Here is a 22,781-nt window from a genome sequence, read left to right as displayed (position 1 = left end):
CTCCCATCGGCGCCGGGGCTGCACGCTCGCTTCAGCAGCCGGAAAAATCCATTCGCTCGCCGCCAGCACCGGGAAAAGCTGTGCCGTGATTTTTGCGCTTGGGCAGAAAAGGGAGAGTGCGAGCGAAGTCGAAACGGCACCATGAATTTTTTTTTTGGGAGGGGGCATTTTTGCAAAATGGGGCTCCATCCGGGAAATTCCCGGGGTGACCGTGACCCATTGCAAATCCCCTCCCGCCTGCGGGTGCTGCGGGAGGGGCAGCGCCTTTCCCGGCTCGGCTTTGCCCCGAACCCGACGTTTCTGGCCCCGAAAGCCTTGCCGAGGGCCGCGGCGCTGAGCCACACCAGCACCACCGGGAGAGGGCGGCTGGGCATGACCCGTCGGGGCGCGGAATGAACGCGAATCCCGATTTAAGGCAAAAGGTTAGGGCCGGGAAGGAAGCAATAGCACCGCGCTCGCCGACCGCACGCGGATTCGACACCCTAAATAGAAGGGAAGAGCCCAAAATAGCCTCCCCCCGACCCGGGGAGGAAGGCGGCTGCTCCGGCCCGGGGGCTTCGCTGTCCCCCCCACCCCCCCCCCCCCCAACGCCGGGGCCGTGGGTCACCGCCAGCGCCGTGTCCTCTAGCCTCGGCCCTGTAAGACGATACCGCGCGGCCGAAACGAGGAGGGGGCCGGCGGGACGGCGCCCGAGGCCTTGCAAAACTCGTGCCGCTCCGCCACCGCTGAGCCCTCGTTCCGCCGCTGCCGTGCAAACCTTGCAGCGGGGACTGGGAAGGGGGGGGGGGGGGAAGAAAACCCTCGGCTCCCCCCCTGCCTGACCCCGCTGCGAGGTGGGGAAGGGGGGGGGTGCGGCGGGGTTTGGGGGGGATGTCGTCCCCCCCGCTTCCCGCTCCGCGTGCCGGTGCCGGCCGGGGCCCTGCCGCTTTAAACCCGGCTCTCCCACGTGCCGTCTGGTTGTGCTGGAGACGGTGACGCAGGCGGGACGTCAATGGCCGCGGTGGGAGAATTTAGCCGCGGCGAGGAAGAGGGGGGGGGGAGGTAGGGAGGAAGGGCCCCCCTCGGCACGGGCTGGGGACTTGGCATCGTGCCCCCTCTCCGCCCCCCTGGGGTGCATCGTTGCAGCCCTGCGGCCGGGAGGGCAAATAATCCGCCTCCGGAGCGCCCACGGCATGGGAAAGGGGAGGGGGGGGCCAGGCCACGTGAAGGTGACGCTTCCCGGCGCGCATGTCTTCCCCCCCCCCCCCCCCAACCCGTCACTGCACATGTGCCACCCGTGGCCCCTGCGGGTCATCCGTGCAGCGAGCGTGTCGGGCCTCTGCTCCGCCCGCCCCGGGGGGGAGAACGGGGGCCGTGGTGGGAAAAGGGATTTTTGGGGGGGGGCAAGCTCAGCACGGGGGTGTCTGCCCCCCCCCCGAATCATCCCCGAGCCCCCCCCCCCTCCCCCGGGGTGGGGGGGACAGGGAAAGCTGTGGCCGCGCTCGGGTTTCCCCACCCCGCGCTGCCAGGCCTCGGCGTCGCTGCCGGGCTCCCACGTCCCTTCCCGAGCACCTTGGGGGTTTAACACCCCCCCCCCCCGCCCCCGGGCAGGTTTTGGGGCTGTTTCCTCGGCGCGGACGGCGATCGCAGCCAGCCGCAACCGCGGGGAAAGTTGCATCGCCGCGAGCGCTGCGGTGCAGCAAAGCAGCAAAGATTTGTCACGCTTTTTCTTCATTTTGGGCTTTTTTTCCCCCCTTTTTTTGCTGCAGCCTTGCGTTGCACGGGGTGTAGGTGGCCGTGTATCTCCGGGAATCCTGCCTCCTTCCCGCTGGCGCGGGGCAAGGGAAAGCGGTTTCCCCTGCCGGCAGGGCCGTATCCCCGCCGCACGAAAAGACCAGCCCGCTGTGGGGAGGGAGTTGCTCAGCGCTGGGTTCCCAAGGGGAAAAAAAAAAACGCGGCTCGGACCGACTTTCCAAAATACTTTTGAGGTTCGTAGTAACGTTCCCGGCTCCGTCTCATAAATATCCTGGGTTGGATCCTTCCCTGCTTTCCACCGGCAGCTCGCCCAGGCGGCGAAGCTCAGCTGGTGCCCGTTATTATGACTATTTTTATTTTATTTTATATATATGCATATTTTATATATTTTTTTTTATTATTTCTTTGGCTACATGATCTCGGCTGATTGGAAAACAAACCCCAGAGAAGCCTCGAGGAGAGACTGCAAACAGCTCTCGGTGGGATGACTAATCCCATCTCCAGCTAAACCAACAGGGCGCTAAAAATAGCCCCATTTCTAACAATAAATATAGTGAAATAACCGACTGACAACAAACAGCCCCAAAAAGCCAAGCGGGCGGCAAAGTCCACTAGCAGGACGCGTCGCGCCGGGCGAAGGCGGTCGGGGCGCGAGTGCGGGGAGACGCCGCGAGCCCCCTCTGCGCGGCCAAACGTTTCCTGCCGTCTTTTGGCCGAGTTCTTCCGCAAAAGCTCCCGGCAGGGCCGGGAAGGGCTCGCGCTTCCCCACCGTTTGCTCCGGTCCTCGCGCGGCGATGGCCTTCGCAGGGCCGCGTGCCGTCTGGGGGGCCTTTTTCCGGGCGTCGGGCCTGGCCCTTTTTGCAGCCTGCTGCCAAGGGCCGGAGCAAATCCGTGCTTGGCGTTCCCACGCTGCGGATCCGCTCCCTGCGGATGAGCCTGGGCCCTGCGAGCCACCGGCTCTCGCCGTGCCACCTGGAGCGGGCCGGGAAGGGGGGACCCAGGTGTCCTGAGCTGCTTCTCCCCACCGCGGGAGAGCTCCGGATCCTGCATCCCGGGCAGAGCCGGGCTGCAAAGGCAGGGAATGGGGCCCTGCGAGCTCCCAAATCAGATGGAGATTGGGGGGGGGGACCCCGGATCCTTGCACCCCGGGCAGAGCCAGGCCCTGCAAGACCCCAGTCCAGCCTGGGGAGCACCCAGGCGCCCCGACCTGGTTCCCCTTGCAATGGGGGGGGTCCTGGGGTCCTCGCACCGGGGGCAAAGCTGGCTGCAAAGGGTGGGGACCCCTGCGAACCCCCAAACCGGATGGAGATGGGGGGGACCCCAGATCCTCGCACCCCCCCCCCGGGGCAGAGCCAGGCTGCAAAGGCAGGAGCCCTGCAAGACCCCCCCCCCCCCCGCCCAGCGCAGCCTGGCAGGGAGCCCCCGCGAGCCCCCAAATTGCACGGCGATGGGAGGGGGGGGACGGGGACACCCCAGATCCGCGCACCCGGGGCAGAGGTGGGGCGGGGGGGTGGGGGGGGGGCAGCCGGGCGGCCCCGGTTCCCCGCAGGCAGGAGGAGGAGGAGGAGGAGGAGGAGGAGGAGGGTGCGCGGAGCCTCCCTTCGCCGGGCCGCGCTTCCTGCCGCCGCGGCCATTGGCTGCCGCCGCCGCCTGCGCCCTGCGCCGCCTCCTGCCGCCGGCCCGGGCCGCCCCGGCCATGGTCGCTGCCGCCGCTGCCGCCGCTGCCGCCGCTGCCGGCGCCGCCGCAGCCCCGCGCAGGTGCGTGCTCCGCTCGTGGCCCCGCTTTATTTTTTTTTGGGGGGGGGGGAAGTGGGGGGGTTGGTTATGTCTTTTTTTTTTTTTTTTTAAATACGGAAGGGGCGGGGGCTCTTCGCGTGTTTTTTTTTGTTGTTTTTTTTTTTTGTCCTTTAATTTTGGTTGCGCTTTTGGGGATATTTTCGCTCGACTTCCGCCCTCCTCGGAGACCCCCCCCCCGCCCCCTTCCCCAACCCCGCGGCGCCCCCAGGTGCGGGGTGTGTGTGTGTGTGGGGGGGGTGAGTAGCGCCTGCTCCGTGGGTTTTTTTTGGTGGGGTGGTGGGGGGGGGGGGTCCCGGGGGCGCCCCCTCCCCCCGCACGCCCTCCCTCCCCGCGGCGCAGCCCCGAGGCGGCGGGGATGGGCGGCCGGAGCGCGGCGCGCCGAGCCGCGGAGCGCAGCGCGCAGCCGGCGGGGGCGGAGAGCACATCCTCCCCCCCCCCTTCCCTTCCCTCCTCCTTCTCCTCCTCCTCCTCCTCCTCCTCGCCGCTTCAAAACAAACCGTCACCAAAATGGTGCAGAGGTGAAGGAGGGAGCGGGAGGAAGGGGAAGAAGTGTCGCCGCGGGGGGGGCAGGTGAGAGGGGCGCGGGTCCCGCTTCCCCCCCCCACCCCGCTTCCCCCCACCCCAGGGGAGCTGCTGGCGGCTGGGGGGGGGGGCACGGCGGGCGCCGGCGCGGGGGGGGGGGGACCCGCCGGGGGGGGGTGGGCGGATTTGGGGGATTTTGGGGGGGGGGTGAGGATACTTTAGGGAGAGGGTCGCGGTCGGCGATGCTGCGGGCAAGGCAGGGGCACCTCGGGGTGCCGCCGAAGGGGGGGGACGGGGGACGACGACTGGGGGCGGCGGTGAGGAGGAGGAGGGGGGGGGCGGAGGAAGAAGGATTTGGAGGGGGGGGGGGGGGTTGATTGGCAAGAGCAGCTTTTCGGAGGGCCGGCGGTAAACCGAGTCCTGGGAGCTTCAATGACCTGGCGCGGTGCCGCCTCCGGAGCCGGCAGCTGTGATTGTTTGTTCCTCTCCGGCCGGAGCGTCGCCGAGGGCCGGTGGCGGCGGCGGCGGCGGTGGCGGCGGGGGGGGGGGGGGGGGTCGCGCTCGGCCCCCCGCTTTGGGGGCGCCCGCAGCGCTTCCGTCCTTCGGGCGCCCGGAGATCCCGCGGCGCTGGGGCCGCCCGAGCGGCGGATGGGGCGTCCCGGCATCTGGATGTCGTTTTGGCATCCGTGATTCCTGTTTGCCGTCCGTTTGTCTCTTTGCAACCGGCTCGCCCCCCCCCCCCTTGGCTTTGTTGTTGGCTCTTTTATTATTATTATTATTATTATTTATTATTCCCCCCCCCCTTCTTGCGCGCAAGAACAAGCACACACCCAACGAGACGCATCCGCACACGCGCGCACGGCTCCGTCCCTCCTGCATCCCGGGAACCCGTTCCCATGCGCTCCCCCCCCCCCGGATCAGTTTGTGATTTTTTGCTCCACTCTCCGTCCCGCCCCGGCGGCCTCCCCGGCTGCCGACACGCTTTTATTTTTGCCCACAGCTTTTTTTCCCCCCCCCTCCATTTCCCTCCCTCCTCTACCTGTTTTGGGAGCCGGGCAGGGAGGCGGTAAATGGAGCACATCTGGCGCGAATCCCTGCAAGCCGCTCCGGCGAGCGGGCTCTGCCCGGCACGGGGAGGCCTGATCCTGCCTGGGAGCCTCCGGCCCTGCATCAGGGTTTCATGACAGTTTTATTCCGGGTCCCGTTTTTCTTCCCTCCTCCAGGCCGTTCGGTGGTTAGCGGCTCCCCGGGAACGCAGAGGTTAAAAGCGAAGCCGGCAGGCAGAGCCCCGTTGGGATGAGCTCGCGCCCTCCGATCCGGCGGGATCAGTTCCCGTGGGCTCCTGAAGGTCACCGACCTCTGCAAGGGACCTGGGGGCTTCTTTACTTTTTTTTTTTTCTCCCTTTTCCCCCCCCACCGGCCGCCACCGCCTTGCCCTTCGGATCGGGCTTTGCCGAGCGGAGCCGACAGATGCTCCACGCGTGGGGCGGCCGGTGCGGGAACCGGGCGGCGGACGCGGGAACCGGCGGCGCCTCCGCTCCCGGCCGGCCCCGGAGCCCGCCGCGGCCCCCGGGGAGCGAAGCGCTGCCTTCGTCACCGGCTGGGTGACCTTGGGCGAGGCGGCGCTGCCGTGGCCCCGGGTGGCTTTCGGCCAGGCTGCCGAGCGAAACGAGCGGGGTCTGGTTCTCCTTTGCGCCCGAGCCCGCGAGCGCGACTCTGGCAACGTGAAGGAGCCTAAATATGGTCATAAACCACACGCACTTTGAGGTCCCTCCGTGCTGCCAGGGCACTGTAAAAGCCGCTTTGTGCACGGAAGAACAAAGCCGAAAGTGTCAAACTAAAAGTATACGTACGCGCCCGTGCGATGTGTCGCGTGGCCGGGAGCAGCGTGCTGCGCCCTTGTCCGGGGCCGCCCGGCTGCCTCGGGGACGATGTTTTATGCTTTTCCATGCGCTGCGCTTCTCCGTTTTCCTTTTTCTTCTTTTTTTTTTCCTTGTCTGAATCGGAGAAGCTTTCGATAATGAGCCGAAACGCGTTAATCGTTTGGTTTGATCGGAGCCCGGGCACCCTCCCGCTTTCCTCGCCGGAGCGGCGGGTTGCTCTTGCTCTCGAGACGGACGGAGCCGCCCGCCTGCCGGCAGCTCTACCTGCGCGGAGCCGTCGCTTTGCATCTCGCCCGCTCGTTTTGTTTGCTTGCAGGGTTGGTTTTTTTTTTCCCCCCCTTTAATTTCCCCTTCCCTCGCTCCGGGTGTCTCCCTGCCGTGGGAAAAGGCATCGTTTTAAAAAAAAAAAAACCCGCCCGTGCGGAGCGAGGGCTCGGTAAATACATGGGAAAGCGATTCGGGCGGATTTATTCCGCGGGGCGGCCTGTGCCGTTGGCTCTAAAACGTTAGCGGAAAAGGTGGGACAGGAGGGCCGAGCTGCGCGAGCGCGGCTTTTGGGGAAAAGTCGGCCTGTTTGTGCACGCTTCCCCCAAAACGGCGCGGGGGAGCCGCGCCGGGGACCCGTTTGCAGGGTGCTCGGCGCTGCACGTGCTTCCTCCGTCCGGATGGGCCGGATCCGCTCCCAGAGTGGCTTCAATTGCAAGGAGACGCTCGGGCTGCAATGCACCGTCCGAGATGCTGGGCCCCGTTCGTTAGCGCCGCGTGCCAAACGAGCCTTTAGCGGCCGGGGTCCGGCTCGCCTACGAAGGGCCCCTCGCTCCCGGGAAGGCGCCGACGGCATCTGGAGGTTGCGCTGCCGAGGTCGGAGCCTGGCGGCTCGGGCGCGGGATCGGAGCGTTCCCACCCTGCGCTGTTTTGGGGGGCAAAAGGTGGTGATGGAGTGACCTATTTCTGAGCAGGGAAGGGGAAGGGAGAGGAGAGAATCATCCTCTCTCTCTCTCTATATATATATATTTATTTATTTATCCTATATATATATATATATATATATATATATATACACATAGCATTTCCAAGAGGCGTTTCTGCATTTTTTCCCCCCTTCCCACAGCGATGGAGGCAGCGCGCTGGGGGCGCCTGCCTCGGATGCAGGGGGAGATTGGGCTGCTTGCACAAACTCCTGGCTTCCTTATGAGATAGATATATATATATATTTTTTTCCCACGGTGGCTTTTGCCATATCAACAGTTTCTTTCCACGTGTTGGAAACGCTGGAGCCTGCCCGCGCCGTCGCATCGGCTCCCTTTTAGATCGCTCCAGGCCTCCGGTGCCGAGAGGTGCGACGCCCAGCCGAGCATCCAGCCGCCCGCAAAAGCACCCGAAATCGGTGTTAATGCAAAAAGAGCCTCCGAAAAGGGTCCGGGGTTTGGGGCAGGGCGTCGTGATCCGCCGGCTCGGCCCGGCCGTGCCTGGCGCCGCTGCAGCAAGGGTTAACCCGTATTTTTTTTAGGCCACAAGCTGATGGGGGGTTTTCCCTGCCGTAGGGGGGATTATCCGGAGCGATACCTGCCCGGAGGGATGCGCCAGAGGTGGCCGGGGGTTATTGATGGCTATAAGCGGCGACTATAAATAGCCCTGGGTGAAACTTTTCATCTTCCTTTTGAAACGAAAGCGCCTTTTGGAACAATGTGACTTTTCTTCATCCTTTTGGAAACCGTCCTTTTTTTTTCTTTTCTTTTCTTTTTTTTCCCCCTTTTTTCTTTTTTTAAGATGAAACGTTTTAAAAGGGAGTTTTTCTCTTCCAATTATTGGAAGGCTTCAGGGAAAAATTGCTAGGCACCACAGAAACAAATACCCGGGAACGCATCCCATGGAGAGCTGCGTGCTGCAGGTAGGGAAAATAGGTGGGGTTGAATTGTTCTGCTTTGTTTTGTCCCCCTCCAAAAAAAAGATAACGGGAAATGTTGATGCGTTCACTGCAAGTCTTCTACCAGGGTGTTCAAAATTTGGGGATGGCGGGGTGAAAGCCGGTGCTCGCCGCATAGTTGCTGCATGAAATTATTAAAAAAAATAAAAAAAATTGGATGAACGACTTCTGTTTGGCCCAAACTGGAAGGATTTCTGGGTTTCGGTCTGGAATTTTTGCAGTTGTAAAACCTGAAATCCTCCCCCGGCCCCAGCCGGTAACCTTGAGACGCGGGGCCTGTAGCAGAAGTTTCCACTGGCAGGAAAAAGGAAGGAAAAAAAAAAAAAAGAGAAAAGAAAAATCCAAGAAAAATGTGGACGAGTTGTTTTGACCGGCCGGATGGTTTTTTTTTTTGCGAGTACCGTCCCCAAGAACATCCTGTCCCGCCACCGCGAGAATAAGGTGATCCGCGGGATGAAATCGGGCCACGGTGGCCCTCGGAGCTGCGGGAAAGGGCCGGTACCGGGGCGCCCGGTCCACGTTCCCGCGCGCGCGGAGCAATCGGGAGCTAATTGCCGTAGTGGAGCATCCCGAAACCTCTCCCGCCGTGTCGGCAAAACGGCAGAGCCGGTCGCTTGCAAAATCCGGATCGCCGATAACCCCCCGGCGGGCGCCGCTCCGGGCCCAGTCCTGCCCCGGCGTGCGTGGGAACGCAGCTCCCGGGCCCCTTCCCGGCGGGATCGGACGTGCCCCGGGTGGGAATTTTCTTGCCTGTTTGGCGGAGGAGCTCTTGGGGTCAGCTCCTGCCACTATCCTGGTCCGAAAGTCAGGATATCGAGGGGGTGTATATATTGCAGGGGGTGAGGGTAGCGCCTAAAAACGCCCCTGTGCTCGGCGCGTTGAGGATGCCCTGCAAAGCTCGGTGCGGAAGAGGAGCAAGGATGGTTTTCCTGCTCTTGCCGAGGCGTTTGCCTGCCGGTCGGGAGAGTCGGCAGCGCGTGGCTGGCCGTCGGGATATAAGGCCCCGGCGTGCCTACCCGGCCGCAGCCCCGAAGGAGACGGAACGGCGAGGTCGGCGCGGCGGGAGAGTTGGGGAAAAAAAAACACTACTAATTGCTCTCCGGTCGCTGAGGTTTTCGAAGGCCAAAACCGCTTCGGCGCGCGGGATTTTCCCGCGTTCCTCTGCAGCGGGGGCCGGAGGCGCGCGCGGAGGACGGGCGCTCTCGCGGAGCCCCTTCCGGCGGCCGCGGGCTCGGCGTCGCTTTGGGGGACCGGCCGCGCGCCCCGCTCGCCGGCGGAGGAAGGCGGCTTTGCATGCGATGCTCCGGGCAGCAAACAGGGGTCTTTTTGTTATGCAAATGCTGATTTGTTTTTTAGCTCCTCGGAGACAAATACCTTGGAGGGTTAAATTTGGGGCGCTCGCGTCCGGGGTGCGTTTGCCTCGACGCAGGTCGGGCCGGCGGTTTGGGGTTTGCTTCCCGTTCGGGAACTGAAGCAAACCGCTGCCATCATTTATTTATATGTTTATTTATTTATTTATTTTCCCCTTCCCTGAGGTCACCCGAGCTTTGGGGAAGATCATCCCAGCCGGCTGCAAACAGGCCGGAGCACGGGAAAACCGGGTGCGGGACCGGGCTTTTGCATTTTGGCAGTGCCGCGCTGTGATTTGATTTGATTTGATTTTTATTTTTCCCAGCGTTTGCCAGCGCTGGAGCCCCCTCCGTCTCGGCGGCCGCGCACCTCTCCCGCCCCAGGTGCCGCGCTTTTCCCGGCGGGCGCGTGGGCGAGCGCGGCGCCCGGGGCCCCGGCGTCCCCCAGGGCTTTCGGGTTTCCTTTTCGGCCCCCTGCTCGCGCCGGAGGCGGCCGGCGGGTCACGGGCCGTTGGGCTGTGTTTACGCCGGGCTGCTTGTGCACGCGGCTTATTTTTATTTGCCCGGCTCTCGGAAATTTCCCGTCAGCGCCGGGCGGTGGGAAACGCCCTGGGTTAGTGCAGTTTTGCATTGCGGCTTTCCCGTCCCCGCATTGCAGCGGGGCCCCGGCGCGGCCCCAAAACTCCCCGGCACGAAGCCGGCAGATCCCGGTGGCCGGAACGTGGCGACGGCGTGACACCGAGGGGTCTCGCGGTCCCGCGGAGATGCGGAACGGCGGCCCGTCCGCCGCGTTTCTCGCGCTGGGGGTAAGCCCTGCCCCGCCGGCGTCTGCTAATTAAGCTAACGTGTCGCTGCTGCTTCTTTTTTTCTTTAATTATTTTTTTCGGTGCCTCGCCGGTGCGGCTCCTCCGTTTCGCAGCCTGCTCCTCCATCCCGCTCCGGCGCTGAAGCCTATAGCGCTGAAATTATAGCATCGCCGTCGTTTCCACGGCAACGCGCGGGGATGTATTAAAAAGAGGGAGGGGGGAAAAGAAGGACCAAAACCCCCTCCGAGGATTATGGCTTCGCGGAGGGATCAGGTGCGAGGGGAATCTGGGTCACGGCTGGAGCAGGCTTTTCTTCCCGCGCGTCTCGGGTAATTCCCGGCGGCGGGGGGACGCGGCGGGGGCGTCCGTGGGCGCCGCGGCCCCTCGCTGGGGCCACCCCGCCCTCGTGAATCCCGGATTCGGGGGAAAAGCGGGAAAAGGAACGAAGCGGGAGGAGGGTTTTGCCGGCGGAGGAAGCGCTGGCCCGGCCGAGGGGTCAGCGAGGAGCCGGCCGCCCCGGGAAAAGCCGTCCTCCACCAGCCGAGCGTTCCCACCGCAAATCCGGGCTTTTCGAGCAAAAGCCTTCCCCTCGCGATGTCCGCGGGAAAGCCAGAAAGCCGGCTCCCCCTCCCCGGCTTGCGCATTGCAAGTTTTCGCTCTCATCCCCCAAAATAAACAGGACTTTTTCTTTTTCTTTTTTTTTCCTTTTTTTTCCTTTTTTTTTTTCCTCCCTTTTTCCACACCCCCAGAGCCGCTGTTGCTGGTGGCAGGAAGCCCAGACTCGGTAGGAGCTCAGAAACGCCGCAGCTCCAAGCCCCGGCTGCCCTCTCCCTTTCGCAATCCGGGGAAAAGGCGGCGGCAGCGGGGCGGGGTGGGATTGGGGAGGGGAGGGGGGGCCTAAAAACGGGAGGGGAGCTTTCATTTTTTTTTTTTTAATTATTTTTCTTTATTAGCCATTTGCAGACTTTCCCACCAGTAGGGACGAGCAGCCTGTCGGAGCCGGGCGGCCGATTTGCTCAGTAAGTTTCCAGCGCTGCTTTTTGTTCCTCTCCGGCCTCGCGGCCACTGAGGAGTCTTTTTTTCGGGAACACTGGGGACCGCTTTGCCGGGAGATGCGGCGGGTGCTTCTCCCGGTGCTGGGCTTTTCCTCCTCAGCTGCAAGATTAATCGAGATATATATATATCGGCGCCGTTTGGGCGGCTTTATCGCCTTTTTCCGCCGGGTTCGCCTCCCCCCCGGCTTCGTTTTGAGTTTGCGGTCCATTTATTTTTAGGTAATTGCAGCGCCGGCGCGGTTGGTTCGTGCTCTCGGTGCAGCAGAAGGTAACTCGCAGCCTCACAAGGGCGGGTTTTGTTTGCGGGTGTATTTTAAGCAGCTGATTTTCATTTACGGCCGCGGTCCCGCCGCAGCGCCGGGGCGCTAGGGACGGTCGCGCCGCTCGCGGGACGCTCGGAGCGGCGCGGCGCTGGAAACGACGCCCCGGCTTCCGCGCCTGCGACTCTCGGTTTATCGAGACCGGGGCGATCAGGGCTCTTTTAGCCCAAATTTGCCGCCGGGGGTTTATGGGCTGGTGCGAACGTTGCGCGTGGGGATGTTTTTGGAGGGCGCTAGCTTTTCCCGCGCGCTTTTCCCGCGTCCCTGGGGGTAAATGCAGAGCGCGGGAACGGCAATGCTCCTGGGGCAAAATCCGGCGGCGCTGGGATGTGCGGCACGAAACGGGCAGCGCGCCGGGCGCTGCGGAGCCGGTGCCTCCTGCGGGGCGGAGGACGACCGCGGGGAGGCCGGGGCCGATGCCCGACTCCGGCCGGCGTCCCTTTTCCCGTGGCAGGAACGATGCCCCTGGGAGGGTTTTGCCGAGCTCCTGGCCCGTGGCCAGCCGAAACTCCTCCCCGCCGCTCCGCCGGGCGGAGATTTGAGCCCCTGCTCCCGATGTCCAGCGATTAATGGGATTAAGTCGATGTTCCCAGCGATTTCCATTTTGCATCTGGTTTTCTCAAGCCGTCGCCGCCGGCTCTGAGTCGATAAGGGCGAGAGGCCCGCGAACAAAATTCCTACCGGATAATTATTTATACCTCCGCGTGCGTCACTGGTAAACATCTGGATCCGCTCCAAGCGGCCTCGCTGGATTTTGTTTCGTAGTCCCCGACGCGGCTGCTTGTCGGATTCCCTCCCGTTTTCCTGGCCCCTTCCCGCTCTGGAGCACCGCGCCGGGGCGGCAGCGGAGGGATGGAGGAAGCGCTCGGGCGAACGGCTCGAAAACGCCTCGGATGCGGTTTTTTCCAAAGCCGCCGGCGCTTTCGGCACGAAGGGGGCCCCCTCTCCGCCTGGCCGCGGTCCAGCGCCGGGATGCTCCAGCCCCGCAGAGCAATTCCCGCGTCGGCCGTCGCCTCTGATAGCGGCTGGGGCCGCCGGCCGGCTTCCCAGCATCGCTGGACCTCGCCGCCGCGCTATGGGGGGGAAAAACCCCCCACGTTTCGGTGCTGCGCCCGGCCTTAATCTCTTTAGACTGTATTTGACTAATCCTTCATTAGGATCTTGTTGGGAGCTTGTTATCCCGTTACGGCTTAGCGCCGGGTGCCGGCGACCGCGGGAACCTCCTTCCCCTTTTCCCTTTCTTTACCCCTTTCCCCTCCGTCCGGGGCTGGGGCCGGCCACGCTCTCCATGGGGGAAATGCCGAAAAATTGCGTTTGCTCCGCGGCTGGGTTTTCCTTAGGTCCGAGCTTACTGGAACGAACTTGGGGTGAAAAGAGCGGTTTTGGGCCGGGTTAGCGAGCTCGCGGGAGCCTTAAAAAGGGCATCGGTGGCGGCAGCCTCTGGAGCAGATTCCTTGCACGGCGCCGAGTCCCGTTGCAGCGTGCCCGGGAATTCGCATCCCTCCAAGAGGGGAGCTGCTCCGAAAGGCTCGGAAATGCCCGCAGAAGGGCGAATCCAACACCAGAGCGGTGGGAAGCATCTCCGATTTTTTTTTTCCCTCCCCAAAAAACCAGATTCAGTGGGATTTCTTTAGTTTTCCAGCGTGAGCGGCGGTGCACGTAAATCCGCCTCTCGTGCTTTCCCACTTTCCCCGCTAACCTCCCCGTTTTCCTGGCAAGTCGTCTGCTAACGCATCCTTGTCCGCTTTTCCGTATCAGATCGACCGAGGTCAGGGGAAGGGAGGTGACTCGTCTTGACGTTGCCCGGAAAGAGAAAATGAGCCAGGCCCTAAAATTGCATGCGACTCGCCGACGAGCTCGCGCCGCCGTTTCTCTTTCCCTTCGGCTTGCAGAGCCGCCCCGCGAGCTGAGGCTTTGCCGAGCGCCGATGCGGAGCCGGAGTCGCCGCCTGGCTTTGGGAAACGGGCTTTCGCCGCTCCGTGCTCCCCGGCGCGGCCGTGGCGGAGCTTTTCCCGACGCCGCTCTCCCTGTTTTCCTGTGCCTAGAATTAGCGCTGGCGCGCCGCCGCTTTTTCCGAGGTGCTTGGGAACGGCGCTGCCTTTGCAGCCGGGCATGTGGCGCGGTTTTCCAAGGAATGGCGCGGGGATGGGGCGCCGCCACCCTGGGATTCGCGGGATCCCGGGCGACGGCATCCGGCGGCTTCCTTCCCCTCCATGGGAACTCGCTCGGTCTGGCTGGATCCAAAGCAACGTTAAAATACCCTTCGGCTTGCGGCGAGATGCTCCGCCGGCTCCGCGAGCCCCCGGAGCAGGCGGCTCGGGCAGCATGAGACGAGGGGAGCTTTTTTTATTATACCGAATTATTATTATTATTATTTTTTATTTTTTTTTCTTGGATGCGGATCTCTGGAAGGGGCGGTAAATCCTGCTCCCGCATCCTTTGGGTTTTCACTTTGCCGGAGCGGCGCCGCCTTTGCAGTGGGGCAGTTCCGCCCCGGCACCGCCGCCGCCGCCTCCGCGCTCTTCCTGGGCCGACCCGTTAAAACCTCAACGCGAGAGGAGGGGTTTTGAAAAGCTAAAACTCCCTTTCGGCCGCACTGCAAAATCCCCCCCCGGCAGAAAGTTTCCCGGAGCGCCGGTGGTTCATTTTGCTGCCGCTGCGTGGGAATTTGGCGACGACGTCGGGATAAATCGGAGCGTGGGTTTCATCCCGCGGCCCCGGCGATAGGCAGCCGGCCGGCGAGCCGACCTGCCCTTTCCGCAGCAGGGATTAGCTTAAAACAAAACAAAACAAAACCCCCAAAAAGAGAAGCGGGAGATTAAAAAGCAAAACAGTTTTCCGTTTGTTTTAATTGGCTCTGAGGCCGATTTCCTTTTTTTTTTTTCTTCTTTCCTTCTCTTTTAAATCTGACAGCTGTGATTTTCGCTTTAAATTAGAGAACTCTGAAGCTGGGGTTTTAAGGGGAAAAAAAAAACACAAAACCCACCAAGGATGCAATTCAGGTCCTGCCGGGATCCGCGGGAGCTTTGCCTTCCCAAGCAGTTTAAAAAAGCTCCCGGCATCCAACCAGGACCACGAAGCCGGGCCGGGATTTTCCTGCCCGGTGCGACGGTGCGTCCCGGCTGCTGGGGGAAAGCGGCCGGTTCGAGACGGAAAAGCGAGAGGCGCGTGGCGGGATTTGGCTGATTTGCACCCGTTTCATCCCGGGAAGCAGCTCTGAGCCTTTTTCTTTTTACAAAGTGACTTTTGCAAAGTGTTGGCGGAGGAGAGGGGGGAAAAGCCGGGAAAAGCCGCCCGCCCGCCCTGTTGCGTTGTCCAGTTACAGCTGGGAGGTGATTTTGGAGCTGCCGCCGGTGGTCGGAGCAGCAGGGATATATCGGCCGGAGGGTTCGGAGCCGGCGGACGTGTTTGTTTGGTTTCCATGGGGAACGGCCGCGTGTTGGAGGCTGCAAAATGTCCCGGGGGCCGGGCGGAGCGGTGAGGGGCGCCTGCATTTTATCCCATAATAATAATAATAATAATAATTATTAATTTTTTCCCTCGTCCTTCCTTCTCGACCGGCGTCCGCCCCAGCCAGCGGGCTCCCGCCGCACCTTGCCCCACTGGCCCTGGAGTTTGGACCTGGCAGGCGGCACCGGGATTGCAGCAGGGTGTCCCAGGAAAAGGCGCCGGGTTGCTTCCGCCCGCGCTTCCCGTAATCCCCGTGAAATTGCTCCGATCAATGGACACGGAGCTTCAATTAGTCGCAAATCGATGGGGCGCCGGGGGGGTAGGAGGCGGCTGCAACGCCGCGGCTGCTGCCCCCATCCCTCCTCCCCGGATAAACGGCAGCAGGCGAAAGGGGAGCGTGAACCGGATTCGGGACGTTTGCCACTGCAAAGCGGCAGCAGAAAAAAGGGGTTTTTAGGAAATTCGGTGCGGTCGGAGCTGCGGGATTCGGTGTTTCCTCCGCCGCAAAGCAGCCGGGGTTGTTTTTGCAGGCGCGGGAATTGCGAATCCGGCCTGAGGCTCGGGTGCTGCGCGGGCACCTGCGCCGTGCCAGGGATTTCTGGGGCCGGCGGTTCCCTCTTTCTCCCGTTTTCCCCATAAATCGGCACCGGCCGGGAGGGAAGCAGGCACGCGTGCTATCCTTGGAGATGCTCCCGCGTTAACGCTAACGGCAGCATTGGGTGACGCCGCCGCACACCTGGCATGTGTTTGACCCGAGGCCTTTAAATCATTAATGCCGGGCTGCCGTTAAGGAGGGGAAAAATTAGTTGGGAAAACAAAGCGGAGGCTGCTTGGATCGCTGGCGGCGGGGTGCCGGCACCTGGCTCGGCCGCGGGAAGCTGCTTTCTCGGCCGGGCGGTTTTTGGGAGCCTGGGAAAACCCATCCCGATGGACGGGAAGCGACGCCTTGCACGACGCACCCTGCTTTTTTCCTGCCCGGGAGGTCCCTGGGGTGCCGCGGCGGCGCTTTGGGGCTCGGCGCGGGATGGGGATGCAGGGCGAGGCTTGCTCCAGGGAAGCGGTTTGGGAATTCGGAGGCGCCCCTCTCCGTGCCTCGGTTTTCCCGGGCTCCGCGGCATCCCGGCGCGGCTCCGCCCGGCCCTTCCGCGCCTCCTCCTCATCCTCGCCGGCCGCCCCCGCGCGCCGGCGTCCCTACAGCTGGCGGTTTCGCTTCTGCATCCCCGCTGCCAAAGGGGGAAGTTGGCCAGCGAGAGCGAAACCCGGCGGCTCCAACGGTCACACGCTGCCCCGCGTCCCCCCCCCTCCGCATCCCGTCCCCCCCTCCCAAAATCCTGGCCGGAGGCCGCTGTCGCAACAGCCCGGCCCCCGGGCACCCGCATGTGTTGAGCCCGGTGCTGAGAACTGTCGTTGCTCGTTGCATCTAACAGCCGGGTCCGGAGCGGGCGGCTCCTGAGCCTCCGTGCCCCTTCCTGCCCGGAGAGAGGCTCCTTCGGAGTTTTTCCCATTCCACGTCTCGGTGGCAAGCCAGGGAAAACCAAAACGTCAAAGGTTCGTCAGGCCCAATTAAACCCCGGGGAAATTCCTCGTGTCCGGGGTAAACTGGACGCGGAGGCGCAGGCCGGGCGGGGAAATGGGAATGGAGAAAGACTCGGAGAAAGCCTGGTTTGGGTCTTTTTTTACTGGTTTTTGTGCTACTGGGACCCCCCAAACAGCTGCGGGAGAGCAAATTGCCCCGGAAGCGGCGCGGATAGAGCCGAGGACCCCGAAGGGGCCGCGGGAACGGCGCCGGGGGCTGCGCCCGGGGGGAAGTTTGGGGTTGGAGCCCAAATGTTTGCGGCCCCGGAGCCCGTCGCTAGAGGAGACACGGGGGAAAAAAGGGAAGGGGAGATTGCGGCGAGGCCGCTCTTCCCCCTCCGCAATCTGCGCCTCCCTCTCGGCCCTTTCGGGTGCGCGCAGGATCCCGAAAGGGATCCCAAATTAGGACGCGATGCCAGGGGCAGCGGTGCCCATCCGGAGGCTGCCGGAGCCCCGGCGAGGGGGGATGCTCGGAGCCGTGCCGGGGGCTGTGGGAGCGCCGGGAATGCCGCCGGCTCCCGGAGCGGAGGTGGCCCTGCGCGGATGAGCAGGGGGCCGCGGCGGCGTCCCGGCAGCCCTCGGGCGAGACCCACGTTTCGGTTTTCGGAACAACGGTTGTCTTGCCCGTTTCAGCGTTTTTTTGCAAAAAATTTGGACAAAAAGGTTTCCTTCTCCCCCCCCCCCCCCATTCTCGCCCCCGCTGGTTTTTTTCCACTTGGAAAGAGGGATTCGCCTGCCTTCGCTACCTCCCTCCCTCCTCCTCCTCTACGCCGGAGTCTAATCCCGGCGCTCTGCCACTTGTGCTGCCGTTTGCTCCGGCGCCGAGCGCCTGCAAAACCCCGTCGGATCCGGAGGGCGGCATCTGTGCAGCTTTGCCCTGCTGGAAAATAACCGTCGGGGCTGGAAGGGGAGAGAGGATCGGGCCCTGCCGCTTGCTTTCGCCTGAGCTCCATGTACCGCGGCATCCCGGTCCGCGGCATCCCAATCCACAGCATCCCTAGGAGCCTGCTGCAAACGCCAGCGGTGCCAAGGGGCGTCAGATCCGACTGTAGCGCACAGGGCTCCGGCAAAACCACCCGCTGGGATAAATATCCCGTGACTGATCCCAGGCCCCGGAGGATCGCTCGGAGGCGAAGGCAGGGTTGACGCGGAGCGGTCGCGGTACGAGGCCGGGGACGGATCCGGGTGGCCGGGCACGGATCCGGGTGGCCGGCTGGCTGCCGGGCTCCTCTCCGTACGGTTTCCAGCAAGGAGAAGGTAATACAACATGAAACCTGTGTTATCACCCCGGTGTCACTGGCTCATTTGCGCTCGGTGACCCGTGACGTGAGATGAGTTGCGGGGGGTCTCAGCCAGCCCGGTGCCGAAGCGCAGGCTGCACGGGCCGATTTAGCCGCCGGCTTCAGGATCCCGGTGAGCTTCCCGGCATCTCCGGGCCAGCTGCCGGCGCGGGGGCAGCGCCGTGCTCAGAGCCGCACGTCCCCGGAGCGAGCCGGGAACTGCGGGATGAGGCAGAACAAGCGCCCGGAGAACAAAATTCGGCTTTTCCAACCCAAACCGGCCGCGCGTCGCAGCTTTCGGTCGGCCGCTTTGGTCCGAAGGGGCCCGCCGGCGCCGCGAGACGGTGATCCGGGCGTCTTTAAATAAACAGCCGGTGACATTTTTGCTGCCGGGGCCCTGGTCCTTGTAAACAGGAGCTGACATTTGTGTCCCAGCTGTCGCGGCGCGGCGGGGAGGCGGCTGCGCCCGGCGCGGTGCAAGGGGGGGGCGTCGATGCAGATCACGGTGGGTTTAAGGGAGGTGAAGCTCGGCGCCCGGCGCAACGAGCCGGGTGGGTCCGCGCGGGGCGGCGGGTCACTGGAGAAGCAGCTCCTTGCAGCCGGAATTAGGGGAGCGATTCCCGGGCGGAGGCGGCGCGGGGAGCGGGCTCGCTCCTCGGGACCCGGCTCCTTGCAAGGTGAAGCTTCTCCCGTCTCCTCTCGTCCGCCGGCGCCACTGGGGGGGTTTTGCAGGACGCGGCTCCTTTTTTATTAAGGGAAATAACGGGATGCACCTGGGGGAGTTGCAATCAGCCAGCGGGCCGGGCTGGGACTCACCGGATTAATCCCGGTGTTTGCACGTGCGTTGATGCATCGTGGCGGCTGCGGAGCTTCGGGCGCCGCCGGGGGTGATCGCGGAGCCGAGGGCGAAGGGGGACGCGGGGCGTTTTGGCAGCAGGCTCGCCCGCTGCCGAGGGGGCCGGATTCGAGCGGCTCCGAGCGGTGCTGCCGGCCCCGCGTTGGCTCTGGAGGCCACCGGCGCCGCCGGGGATGCGCGCCGCGGATTTATACCCGTCTCTCTCATCCTGCTGTATTATTTCTTTTTTCCATCTTTTGCAGCCCCGCGGGTTCCCGCGCCACATCCCGGCCGCCGGGATCCCCACTTTAACGCGGCTCGGGCCCGGAGCGGGGAGCGAGCCGGCGATGCCGGGCGCCGGGAGCCGCTTGCCGTCCCCGCTGCCTCCTTCCCGGGGAACTGATGGCCGTTTCCCTTTTTTTTTGTTGTTTTTTTTTTCGCAGCTTGAGTGAGGAGCGGCGGCCACAGGGCGTCTTCTGGCAGGAGCCGACGATGCCGGAGTCCGCGTAGCAGGTAGGGGGGCGAATCCCGGCGCTGGTGCAAGCGTGCCGGAGGGGCTGGGAAGGCGCCTGCGCGCTCGCGGACGCTGGTTTGCAGGGGTCGGGCTGCCGGCTCCGGCCTCTCCGGGCCCCCCAACCTCCCTCCACTTTTCCATCTGCCCCTGCCCTTTAGCCGGGCCGCGGCTCCCGCCCCGGCTCCTGCAAGTGCCTCTCACTCTTTCCACTGGCGAGTTAAAATTAGCAACTTTAGGGTTTTTTTTTTTCCCTTTTTTTTTAAAGCAGCCACTGGCTTTCCCTGCATTCCCCCCCCACCACCAGCTTTTCATTATTATTATTTTTTTTTTCTGAACGCGGTGCATGCTTTATTTTGGCCTTTCCTGCCTTTTTTTTAGACCCGCCGCGGAGTTCGGGGGCGAACGAGCAGCCCCCGGGTGGGAAGTTGCATCGCAAACATCAGCGGTGCAAAGAGAGGGGGAAACTGAGGCACGGGGAGGGGGAGGATGTGGCTCGCCTGAGGGTTAGTGAGTGGGAGAGCTGGGATTTCCCCCTTTAGAAACCTAAACAGAGCTCGACGCTCCAGCCCTCGCCCCTGGAAAAGGCAGCGGGCGCCGAATCCGGCGGCTGGGGATGCCGGGGAGCCGGCAGCGGACGGACTTTTAGGCACGGAAATGCCGCTCCTGCGCGAGCGGCGACAGCTGAGCGGCAGCTGCCGGGGCCGGATTGTCCCGCGGGGCCGCCGCTGGAGCAGGCGATGCCGAAGCTGCCCGGGAAGGAGGATCCGTCGCCTTTTGCTTGCAACCGGCCCCGCGTGTGCAAAGCGGCGGCGGGGAGGAGGGGAAGAGGAAGCCGAACTCGCCGGCGCGTTGCATCTCGGTTGCTGCTGCTTGCGGGAAGCCGGCAGCGGCTCAGGCTCCGGGACGCTCCGGCTGCCGGCTGAGCTGCCGTGACTCATTTTTCCGTTCTGCTCCGCGCTCACTCCCGGGAGTGGGAGGCGGCTCTTGCTGCTCCGGCCTTTGCACGCCTTGGTCTCCGGCGGCGAAGCGTGGCCCTGTTATATTCCCAAATCATTCATACTGTGCATGGGCCCTACTTCCCTTTATTCGGAAAAAAGGGGAAAAAAAAAGCATTGTCCGGCAGAAAGCTTCCAGCTGTTAGATTGCAGCAAGCTCCCGGCAGTGGTTAGGAGGAAAGTAGGTTTTTTTGGCAGGGGGAGGGATGGGGAGGGGTGCGAACAGATGGATGGGCGAATAAACCTGTTAGCGAAGCAGGTTGGCCGGGGAACCGCTTCGTGCTTAGTTGTTGCAAATGTGGAGCTGCCGCGCGTTGGTCGGAGCTGCGGTATCCGAATGCGATCGTCCGGGTGGCAAGGGACCGCGTGGCCGAAACCCCCCTGCTCCCGCGCGGAGGCGGCGTCGGGTTCGGTCCGTGTGGGTCGGGGAGCGCCTGCTAGCACCCCGGGGCGCAGCGCTGCTCGTGCGGGCTCAGGCCTGGATTCGTTCCTGGTGCTATTTCTCTAATCTTTTCCATTCCTCCAAAGGGAATCTCTTGGCACGCTCTGCTCCGGCGTTGCAATGTCCCATTCTCAGGCATTGCAATGTCCCGTTATTTGGCGTTCCCCTCCCGTTCTCCGGCATTGCAATGTCCCATTATCCAGCGTTGCAATGTCCCATTATTTGGCGTTCCCCTCCCGTTATCCGGCATTGCAATGTCCCGTTCTCCAGCATTGCAATATTCATATTCTTCCCCCGGTGTCCCCCGGTGCATGGAGCAGGGCTGCAGGCAAACCGGGAGCCCAGGGTGCGAGGGCTTTGCAGGGGCGCAGGTTTGCACCCCTCTTCCCTGCATCCGCCTGCAGCTCCAGCTCCCAGGCCGAGCCCACACTTGGTTTTTTTCTTGCTTTTTATTATTATTAATATTATTATTATTTTGGGTGAATCTTTGCCCCAGAGCTGATGCCACAGGGCCAAGCGGCGATGGGAAGCGCTGGGCTGGTGGGCTGGCGACGGAGGCTGGTGCAGAGCTGCCTCTGGGCTACGGAAAAACGCGGCCCAAGTGGTAAAATCAGCCGGAGTGTAAGGATGAAACTTGGGGTAGGAAAATGGAACGGAAAAGTGAAAATGAGGGGAAGGGAAAAATAATCTGCTCCCGTCGCCTCCTCCACGGCTGCTGCATCTGAATGGGGGAAAGCGAGAGCGTTTTCCCCCCCTGAATAGTCGCCTTCTCCCTGCATCCTGTGTGGATGCCGTTGCATCCCGCCGGGCACCGTTCCCGCCCCTTTCCCGCGGCTCCCGGCGCAGCGGTGGAGGATCGCTGCCGGCGGGGGAGTTTCCCCTGGGTAAAACCCGCGTGGGGCAGAGGAGCGTCCCCGCCGCGTGCGCACGCACGTGGGGAGGGGGGGAAACCCGGCCCCCTTTACGGAGAGCCCCTAACTTTCCTCCGGAGCAAATCCCGGGGGCGGGAGGTGGCCCCGAAACCGCAGCCGCCTCCGTCCTCACCCCCGGCCCAAATCCCTAACGCCGACCCGGTTCGGGAGCGACACCCGGCTCCGCTGCTGCGGCGGCGGCGGCTTGTAGCAGCCTCCTCATTTCCATCTGGGTGATGGGCGCAGGATCCATCCCGTTTCCCCATCCCCCCCCCCCCGGCTCGGCTCGCTCTCCTGCTCCCTCTTCTTTTTAATGAGTCAACCCCTCATCTGTCACATTAAAGCGCCTCATTACCAGGTAATGTGCCTCGCGCGCTGACGAGGGTGACAGGGGCGGCCGCGCGGCGCCGGGCCCCGGGGAAGAGGCAGGTGGTTATTTCGTGCCCTGCGGGGAGCCGAGGGGGTGGGCGCTAATGGGAGCGAGCGCCGCCGGGGGGGAAGGAAGCGGCCCCGCGCCGGGGGACGAGGTTCGCATCGCAAATAGCCATGCGGCCGGGGCAGCGTTTCCCCTTTTCCTGGATCCGGCGGCGGCAGCGGGGGGGAAAAGGGGGCGGCCGGAGCATGCAGCTCGCGTCCTCTTGCCAAAAAAAAAAAGGAAGGGGGGAACGGGTTGGCGTTTGCACCGTGAGCGTGTGCCGGGCTGGGATTTAGCCCGGCGTCTTCCCCAAGGGCGTTTTGAAGGTCGCTTCGGCGCGGGCTCGCTCTTATTGCGCCCATTTCGCAGATGTGGAAGCGGAGGCGCGGGGCAGGGAGCCGCCAACGCCCGTCCGAGAAGAATCCCGCGCGGGGCGCGTTGGCTCCGGCGGTCGGCCCCTGCTCGGGAGGGGGTCGTCCCGCGTCCCGTTATTCGGCGTGCCGGGCTCCTTCGCCCCCCGCTCAGCTTTCGGCGCAAAGGAGCGGGCGGCCTGCGGGGCGAGGGAAAACCGGGCGCCGTTTCATCGTTTCCCCAAATCCTTTCCCTCGGCTCCCCCCTTCCGCAGGCGGGTGCCAGTTCTCCGGCATCATTTAAGGGCTGCGCTTCCCCCCCCCCCCCGACTCTGTAGCTCTTGGCACGGCCGGTGGTTTTGTTACAGCTCAGCAGAGCTGGCTGTGCAGTTGGCATCTGCTTTTCTCCGGAGAGCGCCCGAATCTGGGTCAGGAATATATGTATCTTTTGAAATTCCTCGGGGGCCTGATTGAATCCAACCTCAATTCTTCTCTTCGGAGCCTCCCGAGGTTTGTACCTGCAGCTGCCGGGGGCGGATTCTGCGCGGGCAGATGGGCCCGAGCTGCTGCTGCTGTCGCTGAAATCCCCGGGAATCGCGCGCTCGGGTTACCCCGCCGGGT

At 63.5% G+C, this 22,781-nt stretch overlaps 1 protein-coding gene across 2 annotated transcripts in view; it reads left to right on the top strand.

The window, feature by feature from the left end:
- Window positions 1-3,427: 3,427 nt before the first annotated feature.
- MEF2D (myocyte enhancer factor 2D) overlaps window positions 3,428-22,781 on the top strand; it is a 39,031-nt gene continuing 19,677 nt past the window's right edge. For both annotated transcript variants that reach the window (XM_067313375.1, XM_067313373.1), the window contains exons 1-2: window positions 3,428-3,492; window positions 18,977-19,046. The gene's annotated coding sequence lies outside the window, so the exon portion shown is untranslated. The remainder of the gene's footprint in view (window positions 3,493-18,976; window positions 19,047-22,781) is intronic.

The sequence above is a fragment of the Apteryx mantelli genome, chromosome 31 (genome assembly GCF_036417845.1).
Source record: "Apteryx mantelli isolate bAptMan1 chromosome 31, bAptMan1.hap1, whole genome shotgun sequence".
Classification (NCBI taxonomy): domain Eukaryota; kingdom Metazoa; phylum Chordata; class Aves; order Apterygiformes; family Apterygidae; genus Apteryx; species Apteryx mantelli.
This window is presented reverse-complemented; position numbering and strand designations above follow the sequence as displayed.